This window comes from Felis catus, chromosome E1 (genome assembly GCF_018350175.1).
Source record: "Felis catus isolate Fca126 chromosome E1, F.catus_Fca126_mat1.0, whole genome shotgun sequence".
NCBI classification, from domain to species: domain Eukaryota; kingdom Metazoa; phylum Chordata; class Mammalia; order Carnivora; family Felidae; genus Felis; species Felis catus.
In genome coordinates, this window is record NC_058381.1 from 37,616,041 (window position 1) to 37,643,301 (window position 27,261).

A 27,261-nucleotide genomic window follows, 5' to 3' on the forward strand; every position below is an offset into this window, starting at 1 on the left:
GCTGTGCGCGCGCGCGCCGGGGCAGGGGGCGGAGCGGCGAGGGCGCGGCCGGCTGGGCGGGAGGGTGCGGGGTCGCGGGCGCGTGCTGGGGGCGGAAGGCGGCTCCCCGCGCTGCACCTGTCGGCGCCACTGGGGAGAGCCGGATCGTTGCGAGCCGAAAGGAGCCCAGAAGGGTTGGAGAAGCGGAGGGAAAGCCGCGTGAGGACCCCCCCACACACACACCCCACCCCCAGCTACATTTGGAAGTTGAAGTCTGTGCAATTGGCTGGTACATCAGGGTAAAATGTTAAAATATCAATTCAGAGCAAAACCCCAAACTGGATTTTTACCTCCAGATCAGCGGAAAGCCCTGACTGGAGGCTATTTGGCAGTACTTATTCCTCTTATTTTAAACAGCAACTTGAAGGGATGATTATGAAAAAAAAAATTGCCAGAAAACTTTTAATAATCCAGGTTACTTAAACCAATGCCATTTGGACCTTTGAGGGAGTGATTTCAAAAGTTAGGAAGATTTTCGTTTCCGTGATTTCATGTTCACAGTAAGATATGTTTTTCATCTTTTTTCCGTTTTCATCTTTGTTTCTTCTTTTTTAAACTAAAAGACCCTTTGCCAGTTGTGTCCTCTTTAAAGTTAAACTAGCTGTGGTTCCCTCCGTAGATAGTAGTTCTGTAGATATCTCACAAATTGGGGTTATATATATTTTAATAGAAATGTATATTAATCATATATAAATATGTATTTATATATATATATGTATGTATTTTTAAAGTGTCAAGGACAAAGAGATTCATCCATAATCCCCATATTCCTTTATAGAACCTTCTCATGTAGTACCCCTTGATTTCCAAACTCAAATGCTGAATGACATACGGACCAGCACTGTACAATGGAAATATATTGGAGCCAACTAAGTAACTTTAAATTTTCTAGTAGCACATCAGAGAACAAATGACCACTCTAGGTCATAGATATAATAGTAGTAATAACTTAGTTATATGCTAATAATCTAACTAGTAACTGAATAATAATGTATTGAATGCTTACTACACACTTTTCACATATTAATTCGTTTAATCCTTTCAACAGCCTGTTTAGGTGGACCCCATTTTTCCCATTTTACAGATGAGAAAACAGACACACATAGATTCAGTGACTTGTCATACAGCTAATAAATGGCAGAATTGGCAGCAGAACACAGCCATTTTTATTTCTCTCCTGAAAAATTTTGCGGCAGCTTCCCTATTTTTCTAACTCTTCAGTTTTGTTTTATTCCAGTCCATCTGCATCTCTGCTTCTTAAAAAGTTATTCTCATTATGTGAGTACCCACAAAACTCCCTCTTGTCTGTTAAAGATAACTTGATTTATAACCATTTAAGGCTCTCCATGAACTGTCCTTAGATTTGTTTTTTCTCACCCTGTAACATAGATTCTCCAGCCTTAGCAAGCTAACCTGTTTACTATTTGGCCCTTATAGTTCGCTCATTCTCTCCTCTCTACCATTGCCATGCGTTATTGCTGGAAAGACCTCCTTGTCCTCTTTTGCCCAACCCATGCTTCTTCCTTCAAACCTCACCTTTTCCAGAAAGTTCTCATTGACTAACTCCACTCAACTCTAACCCCTTTCCTGTCAGCTCCCAAGTACTGGCTTTTGCTGATTTGTTTGTATTTCGTCTGTTGTTCTCTAATTATATTTTTAATTTGTTTATATGGATATCTTTTCAAGATGTACTTCTAATTCCTTCATAACTGTAGGTATTGAGCCCTGAACAAATACATCTCAATTGTTATTGACCCAACTAACCGATTGATCAGGAGAGAATATTTTATCCAGTCTGTAGCCTTTCCTTTTTGTACAAGACGTATGCCCTATAGAGAAACTATGTGAACCTAAGACTAGAAGCAACATTTTTTTAAATAAAATCACAGAAGCAATTAAAAAAAAAATCACCAGGGCCATAGACTTCATAGTAGCAGTAATTGTGACCCTGCTGAGGGAAAAGGAGAGAATCTTACCTGGCCCTCTCCGTAGTCCCATGACCCAGGAAGTTCCAATGTAGCAAGTCAGGAGTGAAGCCATACTCACTACCTATAAGTTGGGATTGGGGAATGGAAGGTTGAATTGGGGTATGGGCATACAGTTCTCATAAATAAGACTGGCTAACAATCTAATATGCTCCAGGCAGGCCTCTCTGGAATAACGGAAATGAAGAATGTGAGGGCTCTTGGAAATTCATTTCTCTCCACGATGCTTCAGAAGGAATGGGGCGGGGTGGGGGTGGGAGATTCAGTAATGTCTCAAGGTCATTAGCCTTACTTATAGCAGATCTCTAGGCTTCTGTTTAAGGAAGCCCTTGAAAATCTAAACCCCCCCCCCATTCCCCCATTCAATCGTGGCTGCCACAATTAGACAGAAAGGGTGAGGACAATTTTTTTCTTACATCTGTAATGAGAACCTTAGCAGCAGACAATAACTGCTCCAGGTCTGTCAAATAGATGCATGAAAATCTAAATTTCAAAACCCATGCAAATTGTATACTTCAGGAAAAAGTTAAGAAAGAAAAACGTAGGGGCATCTGGGTGGCTCAGTTGGTTAAGCCTCTGACTTTGGCTCAGGTCACAATCTCACAGTTCAAGACTTAGAACCCCGCATTGGACTCTACTATCAGCAGGGAGCCTGCTTCAGATCCTCTGTCCCCCCCTCTCTCTGCCCCTCCTGCACTCGTTCTCTCTCTATCAAAATAAATAAACTTGAAAGAAAGAAAGAAACGAAGGAAGGAAGGAAGGAAGGAAGGAAGGAAGGAAGGAAGGAAGGAAGGAAGGAAGGAAGGAAGAAAAGGAAGAAAAAAAACACCAAAGTTATTCTAGGGACTCTTGGCTGGCTCAGTCAGTAGAGCATGCAACTCTTGATCTTGGGGTCTTGAGTTTAAGCCCCACATTGGATGTAGAGATTACTCAAATAAGTACATAAACCTCAAAAAATAAATAAATGAAGTCATTCTAAGACATTTTTGTCCTTAGATTTTAGGCACTAGCCTGAGTCTGAGGACATAAGTCCCAGTCTTACCGCTGACTTTGTCTATGGCCTGGAGCAAGTCTTACAATTTCCGTGCTTCAGTTTCCCCATTCGGAAAGGAGACAACTGCATGATGAATGCTTTTCTCGAAGAAAAATATTATGTCACCTGTGGGTCAGGAATTTCTAAAAGAAGTCTATCATGTTCTTAATGTCAGTATGGTCTTCATAGCAGGAATGCTAGATAAAGAGCTGGGAGAAATGATATGTCGAACAAACGCAAATCATTGGAAAACATGTTTTAAAGCAAAGATAATATAAAGGAGTTGGGACAGGAAGCCAAAATATTCAGGGAGGAGGGAAACACATCCTGGCTGTGGAACATTGAAAGGGGAAGAGAAAGATGTGGAAGACTTTGGGAGACCATTACAAAACCCACTATATTAGATCGAAACTAAGCATAACTATTAATATGTAGCCTCCCTGACGTAGAAATTAAAGCCTTCAATGTCGCTTTCAAGCATGGAAATTATAATTCTAATTTCGCTATTATGAGTCTTAACCTGCGGAAGGTAGTGAGGGGGTTCCAAGCACCAGGGACACAAAAAGAAAGAGAGCAATCCATGGGAGCTTGGATGCCATGAGATCCCAGCTTTGACTCTTTGTAACATAAAATGGCTGTTGGAAAAAAAATTAAAAAAAAAAAAAGAAATGGGGCGCCTGGGTGGCGCAGTCGGTTAAGCGTCCGACTTCAGCCAGGTCACGATCTCGCGGTCCGTGAGTTCGAGCCCCGCGTCGGGCTCTGGGCTGATGGCTCAGAGCCTGGAGCCTGTTTCCGATTCTGTGTCTCCCTCTCTCTCTGCCCCTCCCCTGTTCATGCTCTGTCTCTCTCTGTCCCAAAAATAAATAAACGTTGAAAAAAAAAATTAAAAAAAAAATGGCTGTTGGAATGACTGTTGGAAAAGTGGGGAGTACATCTACCCATCCTGTGTTTTTCATGAAAGGAAAGCAGATTAATTCCATATGCTTTTAAATGTATACTGTACCAATGGATACTACGTGTAACAGGTGGTGTGTATGTTTGCATGTGTATATAAATACAGCTGAACTTTGCAAAAGGCAGGGATTGAGGCACAGACCCCTGTGCAGTTGAAAGTGCATGTAACTCTTTGACTCTGACTTAGCTACTAATAGCCTACTGTTGACTGGAAGCCTTACTTATATCAGTCAATTAACGTGTAGTGTGTGTGTGTGTGTGTGTGTGTGTGTGTGTGTGTGTGTGTGTGTTTATTTAAGTTTATTTATTTTGATAGAAATAGCACAAGTTGGGGAGGGGCAGAGGGCAAGGGAGAGAGAGAGAGAATCCTAAGCAGGCTCTGCATGGTCAACGCAGAGGCCACTGCGGGGCTCAAACTCAAGAACCACGAGATCATGACCTGAGCCAAAGTCGACTGCTCAACCAACTGAGCCATCCAGGTGTGTGTGTGTGTGTGTGTGTGTGTGTGTGTGTGTGTGTGTGTTTAAGTTTATTTATTTTGAGAGACAGAGCATGTATAAGCAGGGGAGGACCAGGGAGAAGGAGAGACTGAATCCCAAGCAGGCTCCACACCAACAGTGCAGAGCCTGATGTGGGGCTCCAGCTCACAAACCAGGAGATCATGACCTGAAGCCAAGGTCAAGAGGCAGATGCTTAACTGACTGAGCCACCCAGGTGCCCCTGTTTTTATTTATTTATTTATTTATTTATTTATTTATTTATTTATTTGTTTATTTATTTATTTTAAGAGAGAGAGAGAGGGAGAGAGAATGAGTGGGGAAGGGGCAGAGAGAGAGGGGGAAAGAAAAAATCCTGAGCTGTTAGCACAATCCACACTGGCAGCACAAATCCTGATGTAGGGCTCGAACTCATGAACTGTGAGATCACGACCTGAGTTGAAACCAAGAGTCAAATGCTTAACCAACTGAGCCACTCAGGCACCCCAATTAACATGTAATGTGTATGTTATATATGTATTACATACTGTATTCTTACAGTAAAGCTGAAGAAAGGAAAATGTTTTAAGAAAATCATAAGGAAGAGAAAATACATTTACAATACTGTATTTATGGGGGGAAAAATCCATGTATAAGTGGGCCCTCACAGTTCAAACCTGTGTTTTTCAAGGGTCAACTTTATATATATTTGGTGGCAATTTGACATTATTATATATACATCCAGATATGGCCAAAGAAGGGTCCTCAGAGTCAGAAGGAGTTTTATTTCTTTTGGTATCTTTCCATCAGGAAGTTGAAAAAGTCATACATTTCCACCTACGGTCCTTCTTTTATAGCTCCTCCCAGCTTTTTTTTTTTTTCTTCAGTACTTCTGCTTCCTTTTCCCCAGCCACTACTCCAGGATTAATTACCAATCCCGAGTGACTGACAACTACAGGACTAAACCCAAGCCCTTTGTTGCTGATCTTCATACTGAGATGAGCCTTTCTGACTGTACTTTTAGGAGAGATTAGCCACCAGAGTCTCACAAGAAGGTGAGTTAAGCAGGAACACCAACACCCTGTGCTGCAGGCGAGAATGCATATGTCTGTGTCTGATGCGTAGGTCTCTGGAATGCTGCTGCAACATTTCTCATGGAATCCCAAGTCTTTAAAGGTTACAGCGTTCTGGAGCTGGCATGCTGGAATTGACTTAGCAATGTTGTTGCCTTGACCTCTCATCTAGAAAAATGAGTGAGGGCTCAGCGGGAACCAGCCCGGTAGAGTAGCTGAGAGGATTAGAAGTCTCAGCAGCTTGGCAACAGTCAGATAGCCTCAGTTTCTCCACCCTTGGCTCTATTTCTGTTTGCTTTTTAAATCCCTGACAAAAAGAATGTACATCAGAGTTGGCCCTCACTCAGGACACTCAGTCAGTTGAGAGTCGGATTTCCATTCAGGTCATGATCTCATGGTTTGTGAGTTCAAGCCCCATATCCGGCTGCTTGGGACCCTCTGTCCTCCTCTCTCTCTGCCCCTCCCCAGCTCATGCTCTCTCTCTCTCTCTCTCTCCACCCCCCCCCAAATAAATAAACAATGGGGCGCCTAGGTGGCTCAGTTGGTTGAGCACCCATCTTCGGCTCAGGTCACGATCTCACAGTTTGTGGATTCGAGCCCCACGTCAGGCTCTGTGCTGTTGGCTCAGAGCCTGCTTTGGATTCTGTGTCTCCCTCTCTCTCTGCCCCTCCCCTGCTTACACACACACACTCTCTCTCTCTCTCTCTCTCTCTCTCTCTCTCTCTCTCAAAAATAAATAAACATTAATTAAAAAAAGATTGCAATTCTAAAATAATAATAATAATAATAATAATAATAATAATAAAACATTAAAAAAAAAAAAGGAATTGGTCTTCACTCAATACCTGATGCCATGCCTACCAAAGAGAATACTCTCAACCTCTTTCCAACCCTGAGTTAAGGGTGAGGTGAAAAAAGAGACCCAAGACATTTAGGCCTGCCAACCTGGCGGGATCACATCTTATGGAGTGAGATTTTATAGGAGCGATTTATCTTGGAGTTTAAATAAGTGAGGATGAAAAAACTCTGCTGCCAGCTTCCCTGCAGAATTTGCATAGGAACCAAGATTAATAAACACTTAAAAAGTGTAGAGAGAGCTAGAAATTGGCTTGTGGCCTGCTTATGCACAGGACTGAGCTGAAAGTCATCTTGTCCCCAGTAAACAAGTAATTCTAGAGCTGGAGAAAAACTGTAAATTATGCATCTAGGTCCCTTTCATTTTCAGATATTCTGTATTTTCTGGGAAAATGGTCTCAGTATGGAGGCTAGCCTTTGGGATATGGTGCCTTCCCCCCCCCCCCCAAATAAATCTATATGGTAACATCTCTGTATTGTGAATTGACTCAGTAAGAAACCAAAGAGACAAAAAGCATTCAAACTGCTCACATTCTTTCGTCCTAGGAAGCCGTACCAGCCGATTTCTAGATATGATCTATTTTAGCTCAAAGTGCGATCACACTGTATAAAATATACATTCACTGAGAATGAGACCTAGCACAGATCACAGATACCCCAGGGACCTGACATCAGGAATTAGGGCAGGCCAAAAGAAAAAAAAAAAAAAGACAAAACTCTTTAGGTAACAAGGCACAATTCAAACATTCAAGAGAGATTTATATTTTTGCCGCCCCAAACATGCATTAACTATGAAGTGGAGACCACAGTTTTAGGAGCTCTGCATCAGGAAACCTGTACTCTTGCTGTGCCCTATCCTGATGGGTCTCAGTGACAAGAGATGCCAGAATGTGGCATCTTTGTTTTTTTTTTTTTTAATGTTTATTTATTTTTGAGACAGAGAGAGACAGAGCATGAACGGGGGAGGGTCAGAGAGAGGGGGACACAGAATCTGAAACAGGCTACAGGCTCCGAGTTGTCAGCACAGAGCCTGACGCGGGGCTCGAACTCACGGACCGCGAGATCATGACCTGAGTTGAAGTCGGCCACTTAACCGACTGAGCCACCCAGGCGCCCCTGTGGCATCTTTTTTCAGTCCTGTGTACTTTTGCTAGAGTGATTCATTACTGTCTTATCTCAATTTAAGAGGACATTAGTATATGGAGGGGAGGTAACAGGATCAAAGGAAATGAAGAGGTTGAGTGGAGAAAAAGGAGTCACTATTTCCTAGAAAATACTCTTCTTACTGTCTGAGGGGGTAAATTACTTTCTTTAATTTATAAACCCCTTTTCATTTTTTTCCCAGGAATGAGAATACTATGGCTCTATCCAGGTTAGGTTCAGACTTGAAGTTGACAAATGGCAGTCCTGAAAGCAGACGCAAGTTTCATTCTCCTAAACAAGGAAATCAAATGGTAAAATCTTTAAGAGCTTTGTTTTCCATAACTTCTCCCCTTTCATGGTAAAGAGAAGGAGAAACCCAATAAACCAAGTTACAAACGCTAGGTTTCAAACTCAAATGTTAAGGCTAGGCAAAGTAAGTCAGAGATGAGTGCCTTTTGCTCTGTTCTTTTTTTCTTTAAGCTTATTTTTATTATTATTACTTTTTTGGTACAGGGGGCTTCAAATTCAAGGGGATCAGAAACAGGACAGAGGTAGCGGCAGTAATTTGCCCAAGGTTAACTGCAAAGCAGTGATCAAAGCCATGTTGAAAAGAATTCTGACTCTCAGTCCTGTCTCCTTTCCAAATATCCTCACCGTTGTGGGTAACTGTCAGAGGACAAGTGTTGAAATCTTGGGGAGACCACGTGTCCTAGATTTTACAGGAAAAGTCCTGATTTCACATATTCTCTACTGTTGTTACAGCCATGTAGCTGTCCTAGAAATTCTAATATTCTGGCATTTGAGTTTAAAGAAAATGAAAGAATTGTGTGTCTGGGAGTCAAGGCAAAGAGGGTACATGATAGCTGGTGTCAGGCCGGGTAACAGGAAGGAGACAGAAAGATCTGATTGCTAGAATAACCAGGCAGCTCAAATGAGGGTAACAGAATCCTGTGTGCAGAGCATCAGCTGATGCTGAAAAGAATGCTCTCCCCAAGAGTGTTAAAACAGACTCAGAGAAGTATTGCTGTTTGCAACCCACCTCTGGAGTACTGGTACCCCAGACTCCATCAGAAGCAGGCTCTCCTCTTGGAAACATAGTATATGAGACATCTCTGACATAGTGTAAGTCTTTTTTTTTTTTAATTTTTATTTTAACATTTATTCATTTTTGAGAGACACAGCACAAGTTGGGGTGGGGCAGAGAGAGGGGGACACAGAATCTGAAGCAGGTTCCAGGCTCCGAGCTGTCAACACAGAGCCCGATGCCGGGCCCAGACTCACAAACTGGGAGATCATAACCTGAGCCGAAGTCGGACAATTAACTGACTGAGCCACCCAGGCGCCCCTAATAGAAGCCTTATAAAGCAAAACAATGTGGGCAATCCTTTAGTAAAAGGAGTGGGGGAATAACCTCATTAGAAAAAAAATACTTTCATGTGGCGATTTGGAAGTCCTTAAATCGCTTTACAAAGTCTGGTTTGTTCATTCCTTACTAGGAAAAGCAAACCTAGCAAGGGAAATGAGTTCTCTAGGTTTATAAATCCATATGGTAAATCCTAGGCACTTAGCCCCTACACAAACCGTAGAGTTCCAATATCAAATGTATTTATTTAGTACAACCAATTCATTACCACTTAAAAAGATTGGAAATACATTTCAATGTTTTTCACCATATTTTTCAGTGTGACAGAGTAAAAAATCCAGGAGCACAGGAAAGGTTCAGGGGCAGCTGGCTGGCTCAGTCAGTGAAGCATGTGACTCTTGATCTCTGGGGCATGAGTTCCAGCCCCACATTGGGGGCAGAAATTACTTAAATCTTTAAAAAAGAAATGGCGGGGGGGGGGGGGGGGGGGGCGACACCTGGGTGGCTCAGTCGGCTAAGCGTCTGACTTCAGTTCAGGTCATGATCTTACGGTTTTGGGTTCAAGCCCTGCGTCGGGCTCTGTGCTGACCGCTCAGAGCCTGGAGCCTGCCTTGGGTTCTGTGTCTCCCCTCTCTCTCTGCCCTTCGCCTGCTTGTGCTCTCTCTCTAAATAAATTAACTAACAACAACAACAAAAATAAAGCTGTGCCAGGGGCGCCTGGGTGGCTCAGTCGGTTAAGCGGCCGACTTCGGCTCGGGTCATGATCTCGCGGTCCGTGAGTTCGAGCCCCGTGTTGGGCTCTGTGCTGACAGCTCAGAGCCTGGAGCCTGTTTCAGATTCTGTGTCTCCCTCTCTCTGACCCTCCCCCATTCATGCTCTGTCTCAAAAATAAATAAACGTTAAAAAAAATTAAAAAAAAATAAAGCTGTGCCATTCCTTCAGATTAGATGAGAATAAATATTTAAAGAAAGAAAAGAAAAGAGAAAAGAAAAGAAGGGCGCCTGAGTGGTTCAGTCAGTTAAGCGTCTGACCTCAGCTCAGGTCATGGTCTCATGGCTTGCAAATTCAAGCCCCACCTAGGGCTCTCTGCTATCAGTGCAGAGCCCACTTGGGATCCTCTGTCCCCCTCTCTGTCTGCCCCTCCCCTGCTTGTGCTCTCTCTATCTCAAAAATAAATAAAAATTAAAAAGAAAGGTTCAGTTCTTCTTTTTTTTTTTTAATTTTTTTTTTCAACATTTATTTATTTTTGGGACAGAGAGAGACAGAGCATGAACGGGGGAGGGGCAGAGAGAGAGGGAGACACAGAATCGGAAACAGGCTCCAGGCTCTGAGCCATCAGCCCAGAGCCTGACGCGGGGCTCGAACTCACGGACCGCGAGGTCGTGACCTGGCTGAAGTCGGACGCTTAACCGACTGCGCCACCCAAGCGCCCCTCAGTTCTTCTTTTACCATAACCATCGTTAACCTTGTAATTCCATGTACTAACCGCAAAGCCTCATCCCCCTCAGCCTGGTGGGGCCTCTTGTCCTGCAGAGAAGTAGCACTCAGCGTTGCTGGATGAAGTACGGGATGCCTAGTTAAATTTGATTTTCAGATAATACATAGCTTTTTAGTATAAATATGTCTCAAATATTTCATGAGACGTGCTCATACTAAAAATATGCAATATTTGGAGGGAATGCTCCTATTAAAAACTGTTCATTGTTTTATCAGGAAGTCAAATTTAATCGAACATCCTATATTTTTATTTGCCGAATCTGGCAACCCCACCAAGTATCTACTTTCAGATTTTGAAGATGGCAGCCAATGGCTTTTGAACTGTTTGATTTTATAAAAGGGAATTTTAAAATAGCTTTGCATGTTTGCGACAATCTTTTTCTTGAGAGTCGATGGGCATTCTGTCATGTTTACTTTTTTAGGCTATGAAACCCCCAGAAGGATTCTCTGTCTCCCCTTTAATTTTCCTGTACCCCAGGGTATTAACCTTAGTGCAAAACAGCATAGGTTAACATCAGCTGGCTCCATAAACCTTAGCTCGTCTCTCGAAACCTTTCAAATACTTTAAATACTTTTTTTTTTTTGAGATTAAGTACCCATGTTTAAAATAGGGTGGTGATTGTGCCATATTTTATAAGAGAAATTGCTTTGAGAGTGATGTTGGCAGGATTATGTGGAAAAGCAGCCAAATGCTGATCTACCTCCCTGGGAAACCAGTGATGGTTTTTAACTTCTTTCTCTCACCGCTGTTACTATCTTGATAATACTTTTAGTGTTTCCACTCACCTGCAAATGATGCAGACAGACATCATAGACCTGATTCTGCCACTCCTGTAGATATCAAAGCTTACCCATTTTAATGGGGGGAGGAAAAAAACTGCCGTGAAGAATAAATATTCACAAGCTTTTAATCAAGGGGTATCCCAAGAGACTCTCACATTTTACCATAACCCAGGAGAAGGAAATCTTTTCTATGATTATTAATAATTTGGTTTCCTTAGAAAAATCATCTCCGTTTGTTCATTAAACATTTGTTGAGTGTGTCTGTGCTACTCTTTGTGTATGTAAGCTTTTTTAAAAATATAATCTACATACAGTAAAATGGATAAATCATAAATGTGCAGGTCAGTGCCTATTGACAATTGTAACCACTATATAACCACCACACAAAATAAGATAAAGAATATTTTCATCACCCCGGAAAGTTTCCTCATGGCCCCTTCAGTCAATCTCCACCCCTGACCCCACTTCACCCAAGCAACTACTTTCTGATTTCTATCACTATAGATTTGTTTTGCCTATTCTTGTACTTCATATCAATGGAATCAGTCAATATGTGTTTGGTGTGTGTGTGTGTGTGTGTGTGTGTGTGTGTGTGTGTGCACTTATGGCTTTTTTTTTTTATACAACCATGTTTTTGATCTAACATGTTGTACATATCAATGGTTCATCCCTACATATTGCTGAGTAGTATTATAGGACTGCGGTTTATTTATCCATTCTCTTATTGATAGACGTGTGGTTTATTTCCAGTTTTGGGGCTATTATAACTAAGGCTACCTATGAGCATTCTTGTACAATCTTATGGCTACATGTCCTCATTTCTCTTGGGTACATACTTAAGAATAGTCATAGGTTAAGTGTGTATTTGACCTTCTAAGAAGCTGCCAAACAATTCTCCAACGTGGTTGTACCATTTTACAGCCCCACCACCACCACTGTATGAGAGTTCCAGTTTTTCCGTATCTTCATCAGCATTTGGTGTTGTCAGTCTTTCTTCAAAGCCCTTCTAGTGGATGTGAAATGGCATCTCCTTATGATTTTAATTTGCATTTTCCTGATGATTACTGATGTTGAGCATTGTCACAGTTGGGGTTCCCTTGGAAGCCAACTCCGAGAGGGAGATTAGTCAGCAGGAGGATTTTTTTGGGAGTGCACTTGGGTTCAACACCTATAGTGTGGAAGGCAAAAGGATGATTGGGAAGAGGAAAGGCGAGCTATGATGTAGTCTCAGAGGCTTCAGCTGACCCTACAGAGAGCACTGAAACTGGGATGACCCTTCAAAAATGTTTTGAGTTTGAGCAAGTGGCTAGGCCTTTATACCTCCATGTTGATTTGTCATTGGATACAGGCCACTGTGTAGAGAAAGAATGACCTTAGGCAAGTCAGGGCTCTTCAGCTGAGGCAATCAATCATTGAGATGGACTGGACAGTCGAAGGCTGTCTATTGGCAGCCTTTCAACACCTGAAGAATAAGTCCTTCGTTCCAAAAGAAAAATCTGGGTGATATAGCATTTACCATAAGTACCCTTTCATGGCTTATTGGCCATTTATGTTTCTTTTTTTGTGGTGTCTGCTTAAGTCTTTTGACCATTTTTTAATTGGGTAGTTCATCTTTTTTTGTTGTTGGTTTTTAGGCATTCCTTATATTATCTGGGTATGAATCCTTGGTCAAGTAAATATACCATGAATATTTTTCCCTGTCATTTGTCTACTCATTTTCTTAATGGTGTTTTTTGATGAGTAGACATTTTTAATTTTGATGAAGTCCAGTTTTTCAATTTTTTCTTTTATGTTTAGTGCTTTTAGTGTTCTGCCAAGAAATCTGTGCTTCCTTCAAGCTTGCCGTGATATTTTTCTGTATTTTTTCTAGAAGCTGTGTGGTTCTTGTGCTACTCACTTTCAAAAGCAGGGGTGCCTGCTAGGAATTTACCCAAGGGATACAGGAGTACTGATGCATAGGGGCACTTGTACCCCAATGTTTATAGCAGCACTTTCAACAATAGCCAAATTATGGAAAGAGCCTAAATGTCCATCAGCTGATGAATGGATAAAGAAATTGTGGCTTATATACACAATGGAGTACTACGTGGCAATGAGAAAGAATGAAATATGGCCCTTTGTAGCAACGTGGATGGAACTGGAGAGTGTGATGCTAAGTGAAATAAGCTATACAGAGAAAGACAGATACCATATGTTTGTGGATCCTGAGAAACTTATGTGGATCCTGAGAAACTTAACAGAAACCCATGGGGGAGGGGAAGGAAAAAAAACAAAAAGAGGTTAGAGTGGGAGAGAGCCAAAGCATAAGAGACTCTTAAAAACTGAGAACAAACTGAGGGTTGATGGGGGGTGGGAGGGAGAGGAGGGTGGGTGATGGGTATTGAGGAGGGCACCTTTTGGGATGAGCACTGGGTGTTGTATGGAAACCAATTTGACAATAAATTTCATATATTGAAAAAAAAAACCAAACAAAAGCAGGGGTGCCTGGGTGGCTTGGTCGGTTAAGCATCTGACTTCGGCTAAGGTCATGATCTCACGGTCTGTGAGTTCGAGCCTCGCATCGGGCTCTGTGCTGACTGCTCAGAGCCTAGAGCCTGTTTCGGATTCTGTGTCTCGCTCTCTCTCTGCTCCTCCCCTGCTCATGCTCTGTCTCTCTCCGTCTCAAAAATAAATAAACGTTAAAAAAATCAAAAGCAAAGGTTATTGTGAGGGTGTTTCTGTTTATAAAAGTATTGCTTGATCAACACAGTGAATTAAGAGAATTTAGATGAGCATTAAGGAAACAAAAATGGCAGGGGGCACCTGGGTGAGACTCAGTTGATTAAACATCCAACTTCGGCTGAGGTCATGATCTCACAATTCGTGAGTTTGAGCCCCGCATCGGGCTTTGTGCTGACAGCTCAGAGCCTGGATCCTGCTACTGATTCTGTGTCTCTCTCTCTCTTTGCCCCTCCCTGATCGTGTTCTCTCTCTTTCTCTCCCTCTCAATCTCTCTGTCTTTAAAAAATAAACATTAACAAATTTTTAAAAAAGAAAAAGAAAACAAAAATAGGGTGCACCTGGCTGGCTCAGTCAGTAGAGCATGTGACTCTTGATCTCAGGGTCTTAAGTTTGAACTCCACATTGGGTGTAGAGATTACTCAAAAATAAAATCTTAAAAAAAAAAAAAGAAAACAAAAATAACCAGTAATTCCATAAATATCAAATAATTGGTAATTCCATAAATATCACTGTTAACATTTGGTATACTGCCTTCCTGTCTTTTTTCTATGCACATATACATTACACACACACACACACACACATACATGCATGCACACCATACTGGGATCATAATATATTTTGCTTAATATGTTATTCATGTACTCATGCTATTAAATATTCTTCAGTATGACTTAATGACTGTAGATGATCACATCTTAATTTAATCTGTTAATCTATAGATTAGTTAATTTATTTAACTAATTTCCTATTCCTGGATATTTAGAGTGTTTCTAATTATTTTTGCTGTTTTAGATATGATCCACGTAAAACCAAGCTGATAATAGCCCAAGCTAAGATTTTAAAGAAACATCACTCCAGCAATTAAAGGGGCGCCTGGGTGGCTCAGTCAGGTGAGTGTCCGACTTCGGCTCAGGTCATGATCTTGCAGTCTGTGAGTTCGAGCCCCGCATCAGGCTCTGTGCTGACAGCTCAGAGCCTGGAGCCTGCTTCGGATTCTGTGTCTCCCTCTCTCTCTGCCCCTCCCCTGCTCATGCTCTGTCTCTCTCTCTCAGTCAAAACTAAATAAAACATTTTTTTGAAAAATTTAAAAAGAAAAAGGGGGCACCTGGGTGGCTCAGTTGGTTGGGCGTTCAACTTTCGATTTCAGCTCAGGACATAATCTCACAATTTTGTGAGTTGAACCCCCATGTCTGGCTGTGCACTGACCTCACAGAGCCTGCTTGGGATTCTCTCTCTCCCTCTCCCTCTGCCCTTCTCCCTCCCCTACTTGTGTTCTCTCACGCTCTCAAATAAATAAATAAATAAATAAATATTTTAAAAATAAATGAAAAAGAAAAAGAATAATAAGAGAAAAGGAGGATGACAAAGAAGAAGAGAAGAGAGAGAGAGAGAGAGAATGAGAATAAAGAAAAAAGAAAGGGGTGCCTGGCTGGTTCAGTCAGAAGAGCATGAGACTTCTTAATCTCAGGATCATGAATTTGAGCCCCACATTGGGTGTAGAGATTACTTAAAACAAATTTGGGGTGCCTGGGTTGAGCACCCAGTCGGTTGAGCATCTGGCTTCCGCTCAGGTCATGATCTCGCAGTCTGTGAGTTCGAGCCCCGCGTCGGGCTCTGTGCTGACAGCTCAGAGTCTGGAGCCTGCTTCGGATCCTGTGTCTCCCTCTCTCTCTGCCCCTCCCCCGCTCATGCTCTGCCTCTCTCTGTCTCAGAAATAAATAAACATTTAAAAAAATAAAATTAAAACAAATTTTTTTAAGAAAAGGAAAAAAAACAAGAAAAGAAAGAGTAAATTTTGACTCTCTCAAGATAAAACCTTGCATTAATAAGACATAATTAATTAGCATTAATAAGCACTTCTCAGAATCCCTCTTCTCTCTCCTGTCTCTTAATACCTCACACATAGGACAATTATTTGAACCTTCTCTCAGCCAGCCCCTTTTTTCCTGTTTCCACCTTCCCTTCCTTCCTTTCCCCATCATGTCTTCCTCCCTCTCAAAATGTTCTGATAAAATTCCTCTCACGTTCCTGTAAATATCTGCCTTCAATGTCAATTAAATCGAAGCTGTATCTAATTTTCTCCAGGACCTACTCATCTAGCAACAAAGCATTCTTCTTACCGTGTAGGAAAGAGGAAAGTTGTGAGAACTCATCCTTACTGTATTTCTTCCTATCCTATAAAGCATCTATATGAACTAAAACTCCACACGTGTAATTGTTTCCTTAGGCAAAATACCTAGAGTAAAACCCTGAGTCAGAGAGCATAGACTTTTCTGCTAAAGATTTTATTTATTTTTATTTTAAGTTTATTTATTTTTTGTAGTAATCTCTACAGCCCACGTGGGGCTCAAACTCATGACCCTGAGATCAAGAGACACACGCTCCCGCAACTGAACCAGCCAGGTGCCCCCAGAGCAGGAACATTTTTAAAGTTCTTAACACACATTGCAGAACGGACCTCCGGAAATGTATCAATTGACACTCCTTTCGGCAATCTATGAGAATATCTGCTTCCACCCCTCCCCTCCAGTGTTATTAGCTTTGTTTTCATCTTTGCCAATTTGGTGGGTGAAAGTGGTACCTCGTTGCTCTTTATTTTGCATTTCTTTGATTCATGGTCAGGAAGAAGTTTCGGTGTTCTTTTCCTATTGGCCATTCTTATTGCTTTGGTGAATTGCTGTACACTTTATACTATGTATTCTTTCACTTACACCCCCAAGTATCATTTGAAGCAGATGTTACTATTCTCGTTTTGGAAAACAGAAACACTTGGATTAACTGATTTCCTGCGATCTCAGTGGCTGGTAACTGGTAGAACCCGTACAAGAGCCCAAGCTGGCTTGACTTAGAACAGGCATTCTTTTCTCATCTTCTCATGATCTTCTGTAAACTCCAGAGCTGATTGATGTAATTCAATGCAAAGAATGGCTGGAGAGTACACGACTGAATCTCAAAGTTATGAGTTCAAGCCCCCTGTTGGGTGTAGAGATTACTTAAAAATAAAACCTTAAGGGGCGCCTGACTGGCTCATTCAGGGGAGTATGTGATTCTTGATCTTTGGGTTGTAAGTTCAAGCCCCACACTGGGTGTGGAGATTACTTAAAAATAAAAAATAAAATAAAAAATTTTTAAAAAGCAAGGGGACCTGGGTGGCTCAGTTGGATTTTGACTCAGGTCATGATCTCACAGTTCATGAGATCAAGCCCCACATTAGCACAGAGCCTGCTTGGGATTCTCTCTCTCTCTCTCTCTCTCTCTCTCTCTCTCTCTCTCTCTTTCTCTGCCCCTCCCCTGCTCGTCCTTGCTCTCTCTCTCAAAATAAATAAACTTAAAAAAAAAAAAAGTAAAGAATGGCTGGAACAGTAAGACTAGAGCTTGAGTCCCCATTTTGCTCTTCCCTAACACACAGTTCAGATGAGTTTTCCTCACCTGTTTAATTTAAATTTCATTTAAAAACTTTTTTTCACTGTTTACTTATTTTTGAAAGAGAAAGAGAGACAGGGCCGCGAGATGGGGAGGAACAGAGAGAGAGGGAGACGGAATCCGAAGCAGGCTCCAGGCTCTGTCTGAGCTGTTAGCACAGAGACGGGGATGGGGCTCGAACTCCATCCCGTGAGAGCCAAACCGTGAGAGCATGACCTAAGCCAAAGCTGGATGCGTAATCGACTGAGCCACCCAAACGCCCCAAAATTTCATTAAAAAAAAAAAAATAATAGGCTTCACTCCCGGCGCAGCGCCTATCACGGGACTTAAGATCAAGACCTGAGCTGAGATCAGGAGTTGAACGCTCAACCAATTGAGCCACCCAGGCGCTCCTCGTTTAAATATTGAAAACTTACTAACAGACGTCATTTTCTCTTGATGGTCACCACAATCTCTTGGTTTTCCAGCAGCACCACCCAAATCCTTTTATTTGCCTCTAGAACCTCTCAGTCTTTAGTTTCTTCATCTGTAAAGTTGAGTGTTGGACTAGATCATCTTTAAAATTCTTTCCAGGGGTGCCTGGGTGGCTCAGTTGGTTGAGCGCCGCACTTTGGCTCAGGTCATGACCTCTGGGTCTGTGGGTTCGAGCCCCGTGTCGCTCACAGCACAGAACCCGGAACCCGCTTTGAGTTGTGTCCCCCTCTTTCTCTGCCCCTCCCCCACTCACGCTCTGCCTCTCTGCCTCAAGAATGGATAAACATTAAAAAAAAATTTTAATAAATAATAAAAATAAAGTTCTTTCTTGTTCTTAGTTATAGTTCTTACTATGTTTCTATTAATTTTCTGTAGAAAAAGCTAGTATGTTCCCATCTATCAGCTTTGGCTAATGAAGGATGCGTCCAACAGTCTGTGAAGTCTAGGAAATTCCCCTTAATAAAAGTATATACTACAAGCAGTGACAAACTTTGAAAGTCTCTTTCTTTAAAATATAGTCACTATCTAAATCCAAGTTGGGCATGGGAGATCAGTGTTGAACATCGGGTGTTTTGTGTTTTATATTTATATTATACTGTTCAAAATGCAAGTATAACATTTTAATATTTGTCAATTACTTTTACAAAAATAAATCCTAAATTACTAAAAAAAAATGCTTTTTTCTTTCTGACCTCCCTTTCTGTCCTTCTCACTGTCCTTTCCTCCTGATCTGTTGCATTCTTTTCCAGAGGATGTCTCTCTCTTCCTATGTCTCTCTGTTCACTGGATTTGGATATCCCTCCCCCACCCGGTTTTGTTTCCATGGTCACATTCTGTGTGTTTCTACTTTTACCCTCCATCATTCTCTAAACTCGTTACTGTTCTCCTTGCTTTACTATTTTTTTACTATTCTCTGTGTTCCTCTCCATCAAAGCTACAAGATAACCATAAAACCTAGAAACATAGCAAATAGCTTAGTTTTTACAGATTGAAACCCTTTGATTACTTCTTCTGAGGTATGTAGGTTTATTCATTGAAAATGAAAATCAGAGGCGCCTGGGTGGCTCAGTCAGTTAAGCATCAGACTTTGGCTCAGGTCATGATCTCACGGTCCCTGAGTTCGAGCCCCACATCAGGCTCTGGGCTGACAGCTCAGAGCCTGGAGCCTGCTTCAGATTCTGTGTCTCCCTCTCTCTCTCTGTCCTTCCCCTGCTTGTTCTCTCTCTCTCTCTCTCTCTCTCTCTCTCTCTCTCTCTCTCTCTCACACACACACACACACACACACACACAAACATTAAAAGAAAAAAGAAAATGATGGGGTGCCTGGGTGGCTCAGTCAGTTAAATGTCTGACTTCGACTCAGGTCGTGATCTCGCAATTCGTGAGTTTGAGCCCCACATTGGGCTCTGTGCTGACAGCTCAGAGCCTGGAACCTGCTTCAGATTCTGTGTCTCCCTCTCTCTCTGCCCCTCCCCCTCTCATGCTCTGTCTATGTCTCTCTTTCAAAAATAAATAAACGTTAAACAAACTTTTTAAAAAGTTTAAATAAAGAAAATGAAAATCAAAGTTAAATTATATGAGACAAGGCATCACAGACTCATTTCAGGGATTGGTAGAAACTCCATTAGTGCTTCATGCACTGTGGATTGGCACATCACATTGAACTAAGCATTCCTAAGGCGGGCCATTCTATTGACCACGTGATGTAATGTTATTGAACATAGCATGTATGGTAATATCCATAAGCCTTTTACTATGTATGTTCGCCTGTGTTTCCAGATTTTTATGGCCATTTGTAGCTCATCAGTGGATTTTTTCCTTGCCTTTTCTCTCTCTATGTGTTATCCATATTTCTTCATAAGTGTGCTCTTCATTAGAACTCGCCCTTGTTTTAATGATTTAGCTTTGAAGATACAACTGAATGCTTAAGTGGGGTCCACTGAGAACCAGAAGTTGTAGAATGGTTGAGTTCTATTTTGGCCCTTCTTATGTTCCTGTCAACTGCCAGAATTTCTGTCCCAATTAAGAGGAGGAAGTTACTCAAGAGAGGTCCCTTAGCAACTCTCAACCTCCATTTAAAAAATAGCATATCAGCCATGGTCTTTTTACTTTTCTGAAACAGTCTGAGAAATTATTAAAAACAATAAAATACGTCTCTACAGAGTACTATTTTTCCTGAGGCCTTTAAATGTGTATCTATGATTCCTCTCTTTCCTTTTTCACAATATCATTGGGAGACAAACATTTATTATTCCCACAGCACAAAAGAGAAACTGGATGTACAGATAGGTTTTGAATTTCCAAAGCTCTCTCAGTAAGTTGGACCCGATCTGAAACCAGAAACTGGGTGTCCCTGCTGGCTTAGTCTCTTGTCCAGAGCTTTTAATCCTCCCACAAGAAGCTGTCTGGTTCATGTAGAGGATGTGGCTTGCTTATTCATTGCTGTTGGAAAATGAACCTCTCTCTTCCTTCCTACCTTTTACCTCTCATTTAAAAAAAAAAAAAAAGCCAAGGGGCGCCTGGGTGGCTTGGTCGGTTAAGCGCCTGACTTCGGCTCAGGTCATGATCTCACGGTCCGTGAGTTCGAGCCCCGCGTCGGGCTCTGGGCTGACAGCTCAGAGCCTGGGGCCTGTTTCAGATTCTGTGTCTCCCTCTCTCTCTGCCCCTCCCCTGTTCATGCTCTGTCTCTCTGTGTCTCAAAAATAAATAAACATTAAAAAAAATTTTTTTAAATAAAATTTAAAAAAAAAGCCAATAATACCCTCACTTTATTAAATAAGAGAAGGAGAATGAAGAATCCATAGCAGCCTGCCATCTGGAATGGCCCAGGTGATAGCCAGCCACCTAGAGGCAGGGAAATGGCCATAGTCACTGGTGATTTCAGTGATTTTTTTCCCCCACGACCAGCTGTCATCACAATTTCCAGAAAACCTGCCAAGAAAAAACAGGAATTCGCATTTCATGGAACCCCCTCCCCCACACTATTATGAACCTTGGAACTTATTCTGACTGCTCCCTGCCCTCCTGCCTTCATTCCCCCACCGTTCGAGATAAACAGGCAAAGTATTTGACCTCACCTGCCTTTGAAGAACTTAGTATTCAGGAAGGTGCCTCCCTTCTGCCAGAAATACTTACCGAGACTGAGTTATTATTTCTTTCCCTAATCTAGATTGTTTTCTTAAAATAAATCAGAACTCCCAGGGATAAGCACCTTATCCACACTTTCCCTTTCTCCTCTTGTCCTCTCGCCTGCCAGACAATACACTCAGGTATGTAGATGTAGGTAACTGGCGGTTGGAGTGCTTATCTTTGCTTCTAAAGCATGTGACTTATTTATGTTGTACCCAAACACGGCACAGTGCCTGGCCCATTGTTGGGACTCAGTGAATGTTTGTTGAATGGAACTTGCCTAAATTGGCCTTAAGCACCTCTTGCGTTTCGCAGTGTGCTGAGTTCCAGGGAAAATCAGACTGACTAAACCAACTGCTCCCTTCCTGTCTGAGGAGACCCACCCAGAGACCAGAACAGGGAGGCCACACCTCTGCAAAGGGAAAGGGCTTGACTGATGTCCCCTTCTGCCTGTGATCCCACCCGATACTTTTTCCTCTGCTGCAGGCTAAGTAAAGCCTTCCTGAAACTTGTTTTTTCCAGGCACCCTTGTGGGGCAGAAATGCCAATAGAACAGGCTGTGGGCTAGATAGGCGTCAAGAGTAAATACCAGAACCTGAATTGTATCACTGGCATTGCTCAGAAGGGTTAGAATTTGATGGGGACCTGATAGACTAATCTCCCAAGAGAGGTATCTGTCTGCAGTGGTTAAGGGCATGATCTTTAGAGACCTACCGTGTAGGTTTACATAATTTTTGCAATTTCTAAACTGTGTGACTTTGGAAAAGCTACTTCTATTTCAACTTTGTCACTGTGAAGTAGGGATAACAATGGTACCTGCATCATAAGGTTGTTGAAAGGATTAAATAAGTTAATATTTAATAAGTTATAATAGAGTTCAATATTGCTATTACGAAGGAGGATGGCTTTGGATGGTAACAAATTTATTCTCTTGAGGTTTGCATGTGCAAATCCAGGTCTGGGTCAGAGTTAAGAAGGGGAGTCTGGAGATAGCAGAATTATTTTGCACAAATGAATGAGAAGAATTTGGAATTCAGCGTAGGGGGACAATCAGAGGAGGGTGTAAAGAGGCGAAATGAGGGAGAAGGGAAAGATTAAAAGCAATTCCAAATTTACAGTAGTATGGCAAGATATCTTTTAAGAACAGGCATTTTTTTAAAGTTTATTTATTTATTTTGAGAGAGAGACAGAGAGAGTGAGCAGGGGAGGGGCAGAGGGAGAGGGAGAGAGAGAACCCCAAGCAGGTTCCGTGCTGTCAGGGCGGAGCCTGATGCGGAGCTAGAACTTGGGAACCATGAGATCATGACCTGAGCCAAAACCAAGAGTCAATTGCTTAACTGACTGAGCCACCCAGGCTCCCCAAGAACAAGCATATTTAATTTGAAACTGGTGATGTTGCTGAGATCTGAACCACTGCTAAAGTAAAATGGTACAACTCCTCCGAGAGCAATTTGGCGCTATTGAAATTAAACTGTACATATCTTTTGACCCTTCAATTCTATTTCCGGGAATTTATCTTACCTAAGTACTTGCAAACAGATTCATGTCTTCTGTGTTTATAACACCAAAATCCTGGGAGTCACCTAAGTGCTCATTAATGTAGTACACCTAAACAGTGAAATACTATATAGCCACTAAAAGATTGAGGCAAGGTTATAATACTATTTATGGAATAATACCCAAACTAAAAAAACAAAAAAACAAACAAAAAAAAACCAGTTCTATTGTAGGCAGAGGGAGAGCACCAAGAGCCAATGGGAGGAGCCATGCCCAAGTCCAAGCCAGAGTCTATATTCTAGAGGAGTATAGAGACATCATGTTTGGAGTGGCTGCTAGGGGTGATGAGGGTTGGGTCACAAAGCCTCCCACAAAGTTGCACAGAGGAAAGATCCCCATGACAGCGGTTGGGGAATTATCAAGAAGGAAGGCCTTTGATGATTCCTTTTAAAAAACAGCTGGTGCAGAACACCTGGGTGACTCAGTCAGTTGAGTGTCCAACTCTTGATTTTGGCTCAGGTCATGATCCCAGGGTCATGGGATTGAGCCCCACGTCAGGCTTCACTTTGGGCTCCCCGCTGACCACAGAGCCTGCTTAAGATTCTCTCTCTCTCCCTCTGCCGCTTTCCCCCACTTGCACTCTCTCTCTCTCTCTCTCTCTCAAATAAAAATAAATACTTAAATACATAAATAAACAAGATGATAACACGTTATATATATATAAAAACAACAACAACTAGTGCTTATGGCCGCCTTATAGAAATCTGTAGTTGTATGGTTCCTGGGTGGGTTTGGTGCTTAATGGGCCAGGGGCAGATCAGAAAAAGGTAGTCAAGGAGCAGGAAGATGGGGCTAAGAAAATGAGGCAGGGGAGTTGTGGGTAGATAATCAGTTATGTAGCTTTTTAACTAGCCTTTCAACTGAACGCAAAGGATATTGATTAAAAGATTGATATCAACAAAGAGAGGCCTCATTGTCCGATTGAGCATTTTAAAAATCAATAACTTGCATGATCTAGCTGGGAAAGATAATTAATAGAATGGATGATAGTAGCAAGATTTAAAATCATCTTGACAGATTGGAACCAAGAGCCAAAATCAACGAGATGAAATTTGACAGGGATAAAGTGAAGACCTACATTTTGGTTTAAAAAAAAAAAAATCAATTGTACAGGAAGCAGTGGTACTGGCTTGGCAGCATTTTATGTGAAAAAGGTTTAGGCCTCACCAAACCCAGTGTGGTCACAGTTTCATGAAAAAACACAATGTCAAATCAAGAGAGATAATAATCTCACTGGGTTTTGAACTGGCCAGTCCTAGGTGCCCCATATTGAAAAAGACATTGATGGATGAGTGTATACCCATTGAGAGAAGAGGTTGGAACAGGATCCAGTAACTTTACCAGGTGAGGAAGCATTGGGGGAGTTTAGAGATGTTACATATGGAGAAGAGAAGACTAAGGTGGAGAAGTAATAGCTGTCCTGAAATAGGTTACTTTGTCAAGTGTAAGGCAAACAATACGAAATCGACAATGTTCAGCCATTTTTAATATAGAAAAATGGCAATTTCATGTGGCTCAACCTGAATAGAAGATGTCAACTCATTTTGTAGTTCAGCAGAGGGCAAATGAGAATCATTGGGTGAAAAGGGGAAGCAAACATTACATCAATCTGGAAGGAATTTGTCACAATCAGATGCTCAACAGCAGGATGAACTGCCTTACCAAGTTCTAGGTTCCCTGTCACTGAGACAGCTCAGGTAGAGCTGGGCAACAGTCTGTTGGGGACATTTAGAATTTTCTGTATTTCGTGGGAGACTCTCCATGATCCAGACTGAATCTCCAGCTTCTCCAGCTAGGCACCACAGTATCGCGACAGCACGCCAGAGTGCCCTGGCCATCCTACGTTCTGAGCCATCCATAGGGAGAGCACAAAATTGGAACGGGGAGATACGTAAAGAACAAAGAATAAGCAGAATGTCCTGAAGTGGGACAGTCAGGACAGATAAGTACATGTGAAAGATAAAGGAATGGGGTGAAAATAAATCCTGGGGAAGGGTTAGGAGGAAGGAGAAGGTATAATACTGCTGAGTCAGGATTTTAAGCTGGCAGATGTGATTTTCTTTTCTGACTATGGAGTTTGGGGTTACAGCCCGGTAGCTTTCTTCTTCCCTCTCTATAGCTCATTCTCCCTTCCTCCCCTTAGGCAGCCCTTATGGAAACTCTGAAACTCTTTTTCTCTTTTCTTCCAGATGGGGAGCTCTGGCAGAATGTTCTGGCCTGTGTGCAATGACTGAATTCTCTCTGCCAAGGGATAAAGCTAAAATCTGCTTTCTTGGAAACCAGCTAATGTCTTTAAGAAGCATGACCCCGGTTAGGGAGAGATTGGGAACTTTGAATAAAGCGGAGGGTAAGAAAATAATTTTCAGCGTTCACAGGTACGGTAATTTACAAGGATATTAGGATCTGAATACCAAGAAATAATTTAAAAATAGAATTTTCAGGGCGCCTGGGTGGCGCAGTCGGTTAAGCGTCCGACTTCAGCCAGGTCACGATCTCGCGGTCTGTGAGTTCGAGCCCCGCGTCAGGCTCTGGGCTGATGGCTCAGAGCCTGGAGTCTGTTTCCGATTCTGTGTCTCCCTCTCTCTCTGCCCCTCCCCCATTCATGCTCTGTCTCTCTCTGTCCCAAAAATAAATAAATGTTGAAAAAAAAATTAAAAAAAAAAATAGAATTTTCAGTCTTGAAATCTAACCTCACACAGACTACTACATTGGTCTTCTTTGAATCTTCGATAACTCTTAAGTGTTTTCAACAATCTGTGGAGGAGGCAATAAACATATCTCACATTTCCATAGGACAGATATTGAAAGGGACACGTATGAAACAAATAAGCAAAATACAATTGATATCCTATTGAACCCTCAGGAATTTGCGGGCTTTATAAAGTCCAGAAAACCCAGAATATTGCTCGAGTCCATAAGTAAGGAGGCTGAAGGAAAAAGAATGGAATTTGGGGTGGGGTTAGGAAACCTGAGTTCTGTCCCTAGTTAGGCCACTGACTCACTATGTGATAATGGCCAGTCACTTCCTGGCTCCGTGTTCCAGTCCCCATCTCCCCAGCCCCTGTCCCTGTCCAAATAAAATAAAAGAACAATTTTATTCTTGCTTGAGAAAGTTAAGCATGATTGTTTCTATAAAGCAATCTGGAAAATAGCCATTCCCTTAGTGAGAAGATTGTTCATTTTATAACCAGTGCAACCTCCTGGGTGGCACATAAAGTCATAAAGACCCTACATTTCTTATTTGTTTTGGGGATCCTCAGATGGGGATGAAATAAGTAGGTGGGCTGATTTCCTCTTCTGCCTCTTCTGCCTTCTGGGATGATATGGTCCTGTTCCTAAGGAGGGCTTCTGGAGAGAGATTTGGGAGATAACTGGGTAACACCCAACTAGGTCAGGGAGTGAGTCAGGGCTCAAGGACTCGATACCAACCTCTCCCACTCCTGCCAGGAAACCTCTGGGGTAAGACAGAGATGAGAGAGTTGCTGAGGGGCGGGCCTCACGGCAGCTTGCCCTGAGGCCTCTGGCTTGTGGTTTCACCCTGGTCTGCCCTGCAGCTGTAACGTGTCTGCTGACACGCAAGCCCTGACAGGCCTTCCCTCTCCCTTTCCCAGACTTCTGCTCAGTCCCAGAAACAGATGGCACATTCCACCCTAGAAGTGAGTATGGGAGAAAAGAGAGGAAAAGGGAAGAACAGAACCAGGAGGAGATGGGACGCTTCAGAACACACAGGACAGAACACAAGAGACCTTTGTCCAGGAGCTGAGTAGGAGGTAGAAACTAAACTCACCTCCAAAGAAACCAGGATAAGAAAAAGGCAGAAGAGTACCGAGTACCGCAGCTGGGCTGACACAGAGGGTAGAACAGGACTGAGGGCTAAGCCTGAAGAGTATTGAGCAGCACTAGCCTGGAAACTTGTAAGACTCAGAGCAAAATGGCAAACTGTGACATTTCTTGTTTGGAGGTACTCAGCTCTTGCAAATCCATCCCTCTTTCCTCAACTCCATTCCCAGTTTGTGGCAATTCTTAGAACTCTTCTCCAGTGCAAAAGCAGTTTTGGCCACCTAACTGTCTGCCAGTCACATTTTCCATATGTGAGTTCCCTTAGTGCTCACAACAACCCTGCAAGGTAAGTTTCACGATCCCCATTTCACAGACGGGTACATTGAATTTGGGAGTAGTGGAGCCAGGTCTGTATCGGTTGCCAGAGCCCTCATGGATCCCACTCTGCCAAGCTGCCTTTGATTTGAAGTCAAATCAGATCAAAATGATGTCAAGGTAGTAGAGACTTCTTAAGCCCTCCAAGGAGCAGTCAGGAGCAGACCAGTGAAGGAACAATGAACAGAGATCTCTAAATCTCTGAATGTAGTATTTGAAAATTCTGAAATTGTTAGGATTGCTAGGCCTCCCTGCAGTCTGAGATCCCAGTGCAGACTTGATGCCCTCTAGTGGAAGTTTTCTGCATTCACACAGCCTCTCTGGCTTCAACCCCAAATCGCTGCGAGGGAGGCCCTCATTCAATCACTGGAGAGCATCCCAAAAGAACAGTCAGCTGAAAGATACATGTTTCTATGTCAGTGTCCATGGGGGACAGAGGAAAGACTATAGGGTGGAGGGGAGATGTACTGAGCACTTGGTTCAGAAGGAACTCTAAAGGAAGTCCTTGTTGGTATATAAATGAACTCAGATATTTGTATGTTATTAATAGGAGCTCAATACACATCACATGGGACTTTGGTTTTTAGGGCTCTAGAGA

General features: G+C 42.3%; 1 long non-coding RNA gene and 1 other non-coding gene across 4 annotated transcripts; one reads left to right on the forward strand and one right to left on the reverse strand.

The window, feature by feature from the left end:
* Window positions 1-58: 58 nt before the first annotated feature.
* LOC111557740 lies at window positions 59-27,261 on the forward strand. 3 transcript variants are annotated; one of them, XR_006589709.1, is made up of 7 exons: window positions 59-198; window positions 1,277-1,317; window positions 5,398-5,542; window positions 7,761-7,869; window positions 14,718-14,815; window positions 24,698-24,855; window positions 26,120-27,261. It is a non-coding gene; the product is annotated as an uncharacterized LOC111557740 (long non-coding RNA). The 3 variants fall into 3 exon arrangements; XR_006589708.1 differs by lacking the exon at window positions 26,120-27,261 and having other exon boundaries at window positions 24,698-25,025; XR_002737990.2 differs by lacking the exons at window positions 1,277-1,317; window positions 26,120-27,261 and having other exon boundaries at window positions 68-198; window positions 24,698-25,025.
* Window positions 2,371-2,501, reverse strand: LOC111557909. Its single transcript, XR_002738318.1, has one exon. It is a non-coding gene; the product is annotated as a small nucleolar RNA SNORA31 (small nucleolar RNA).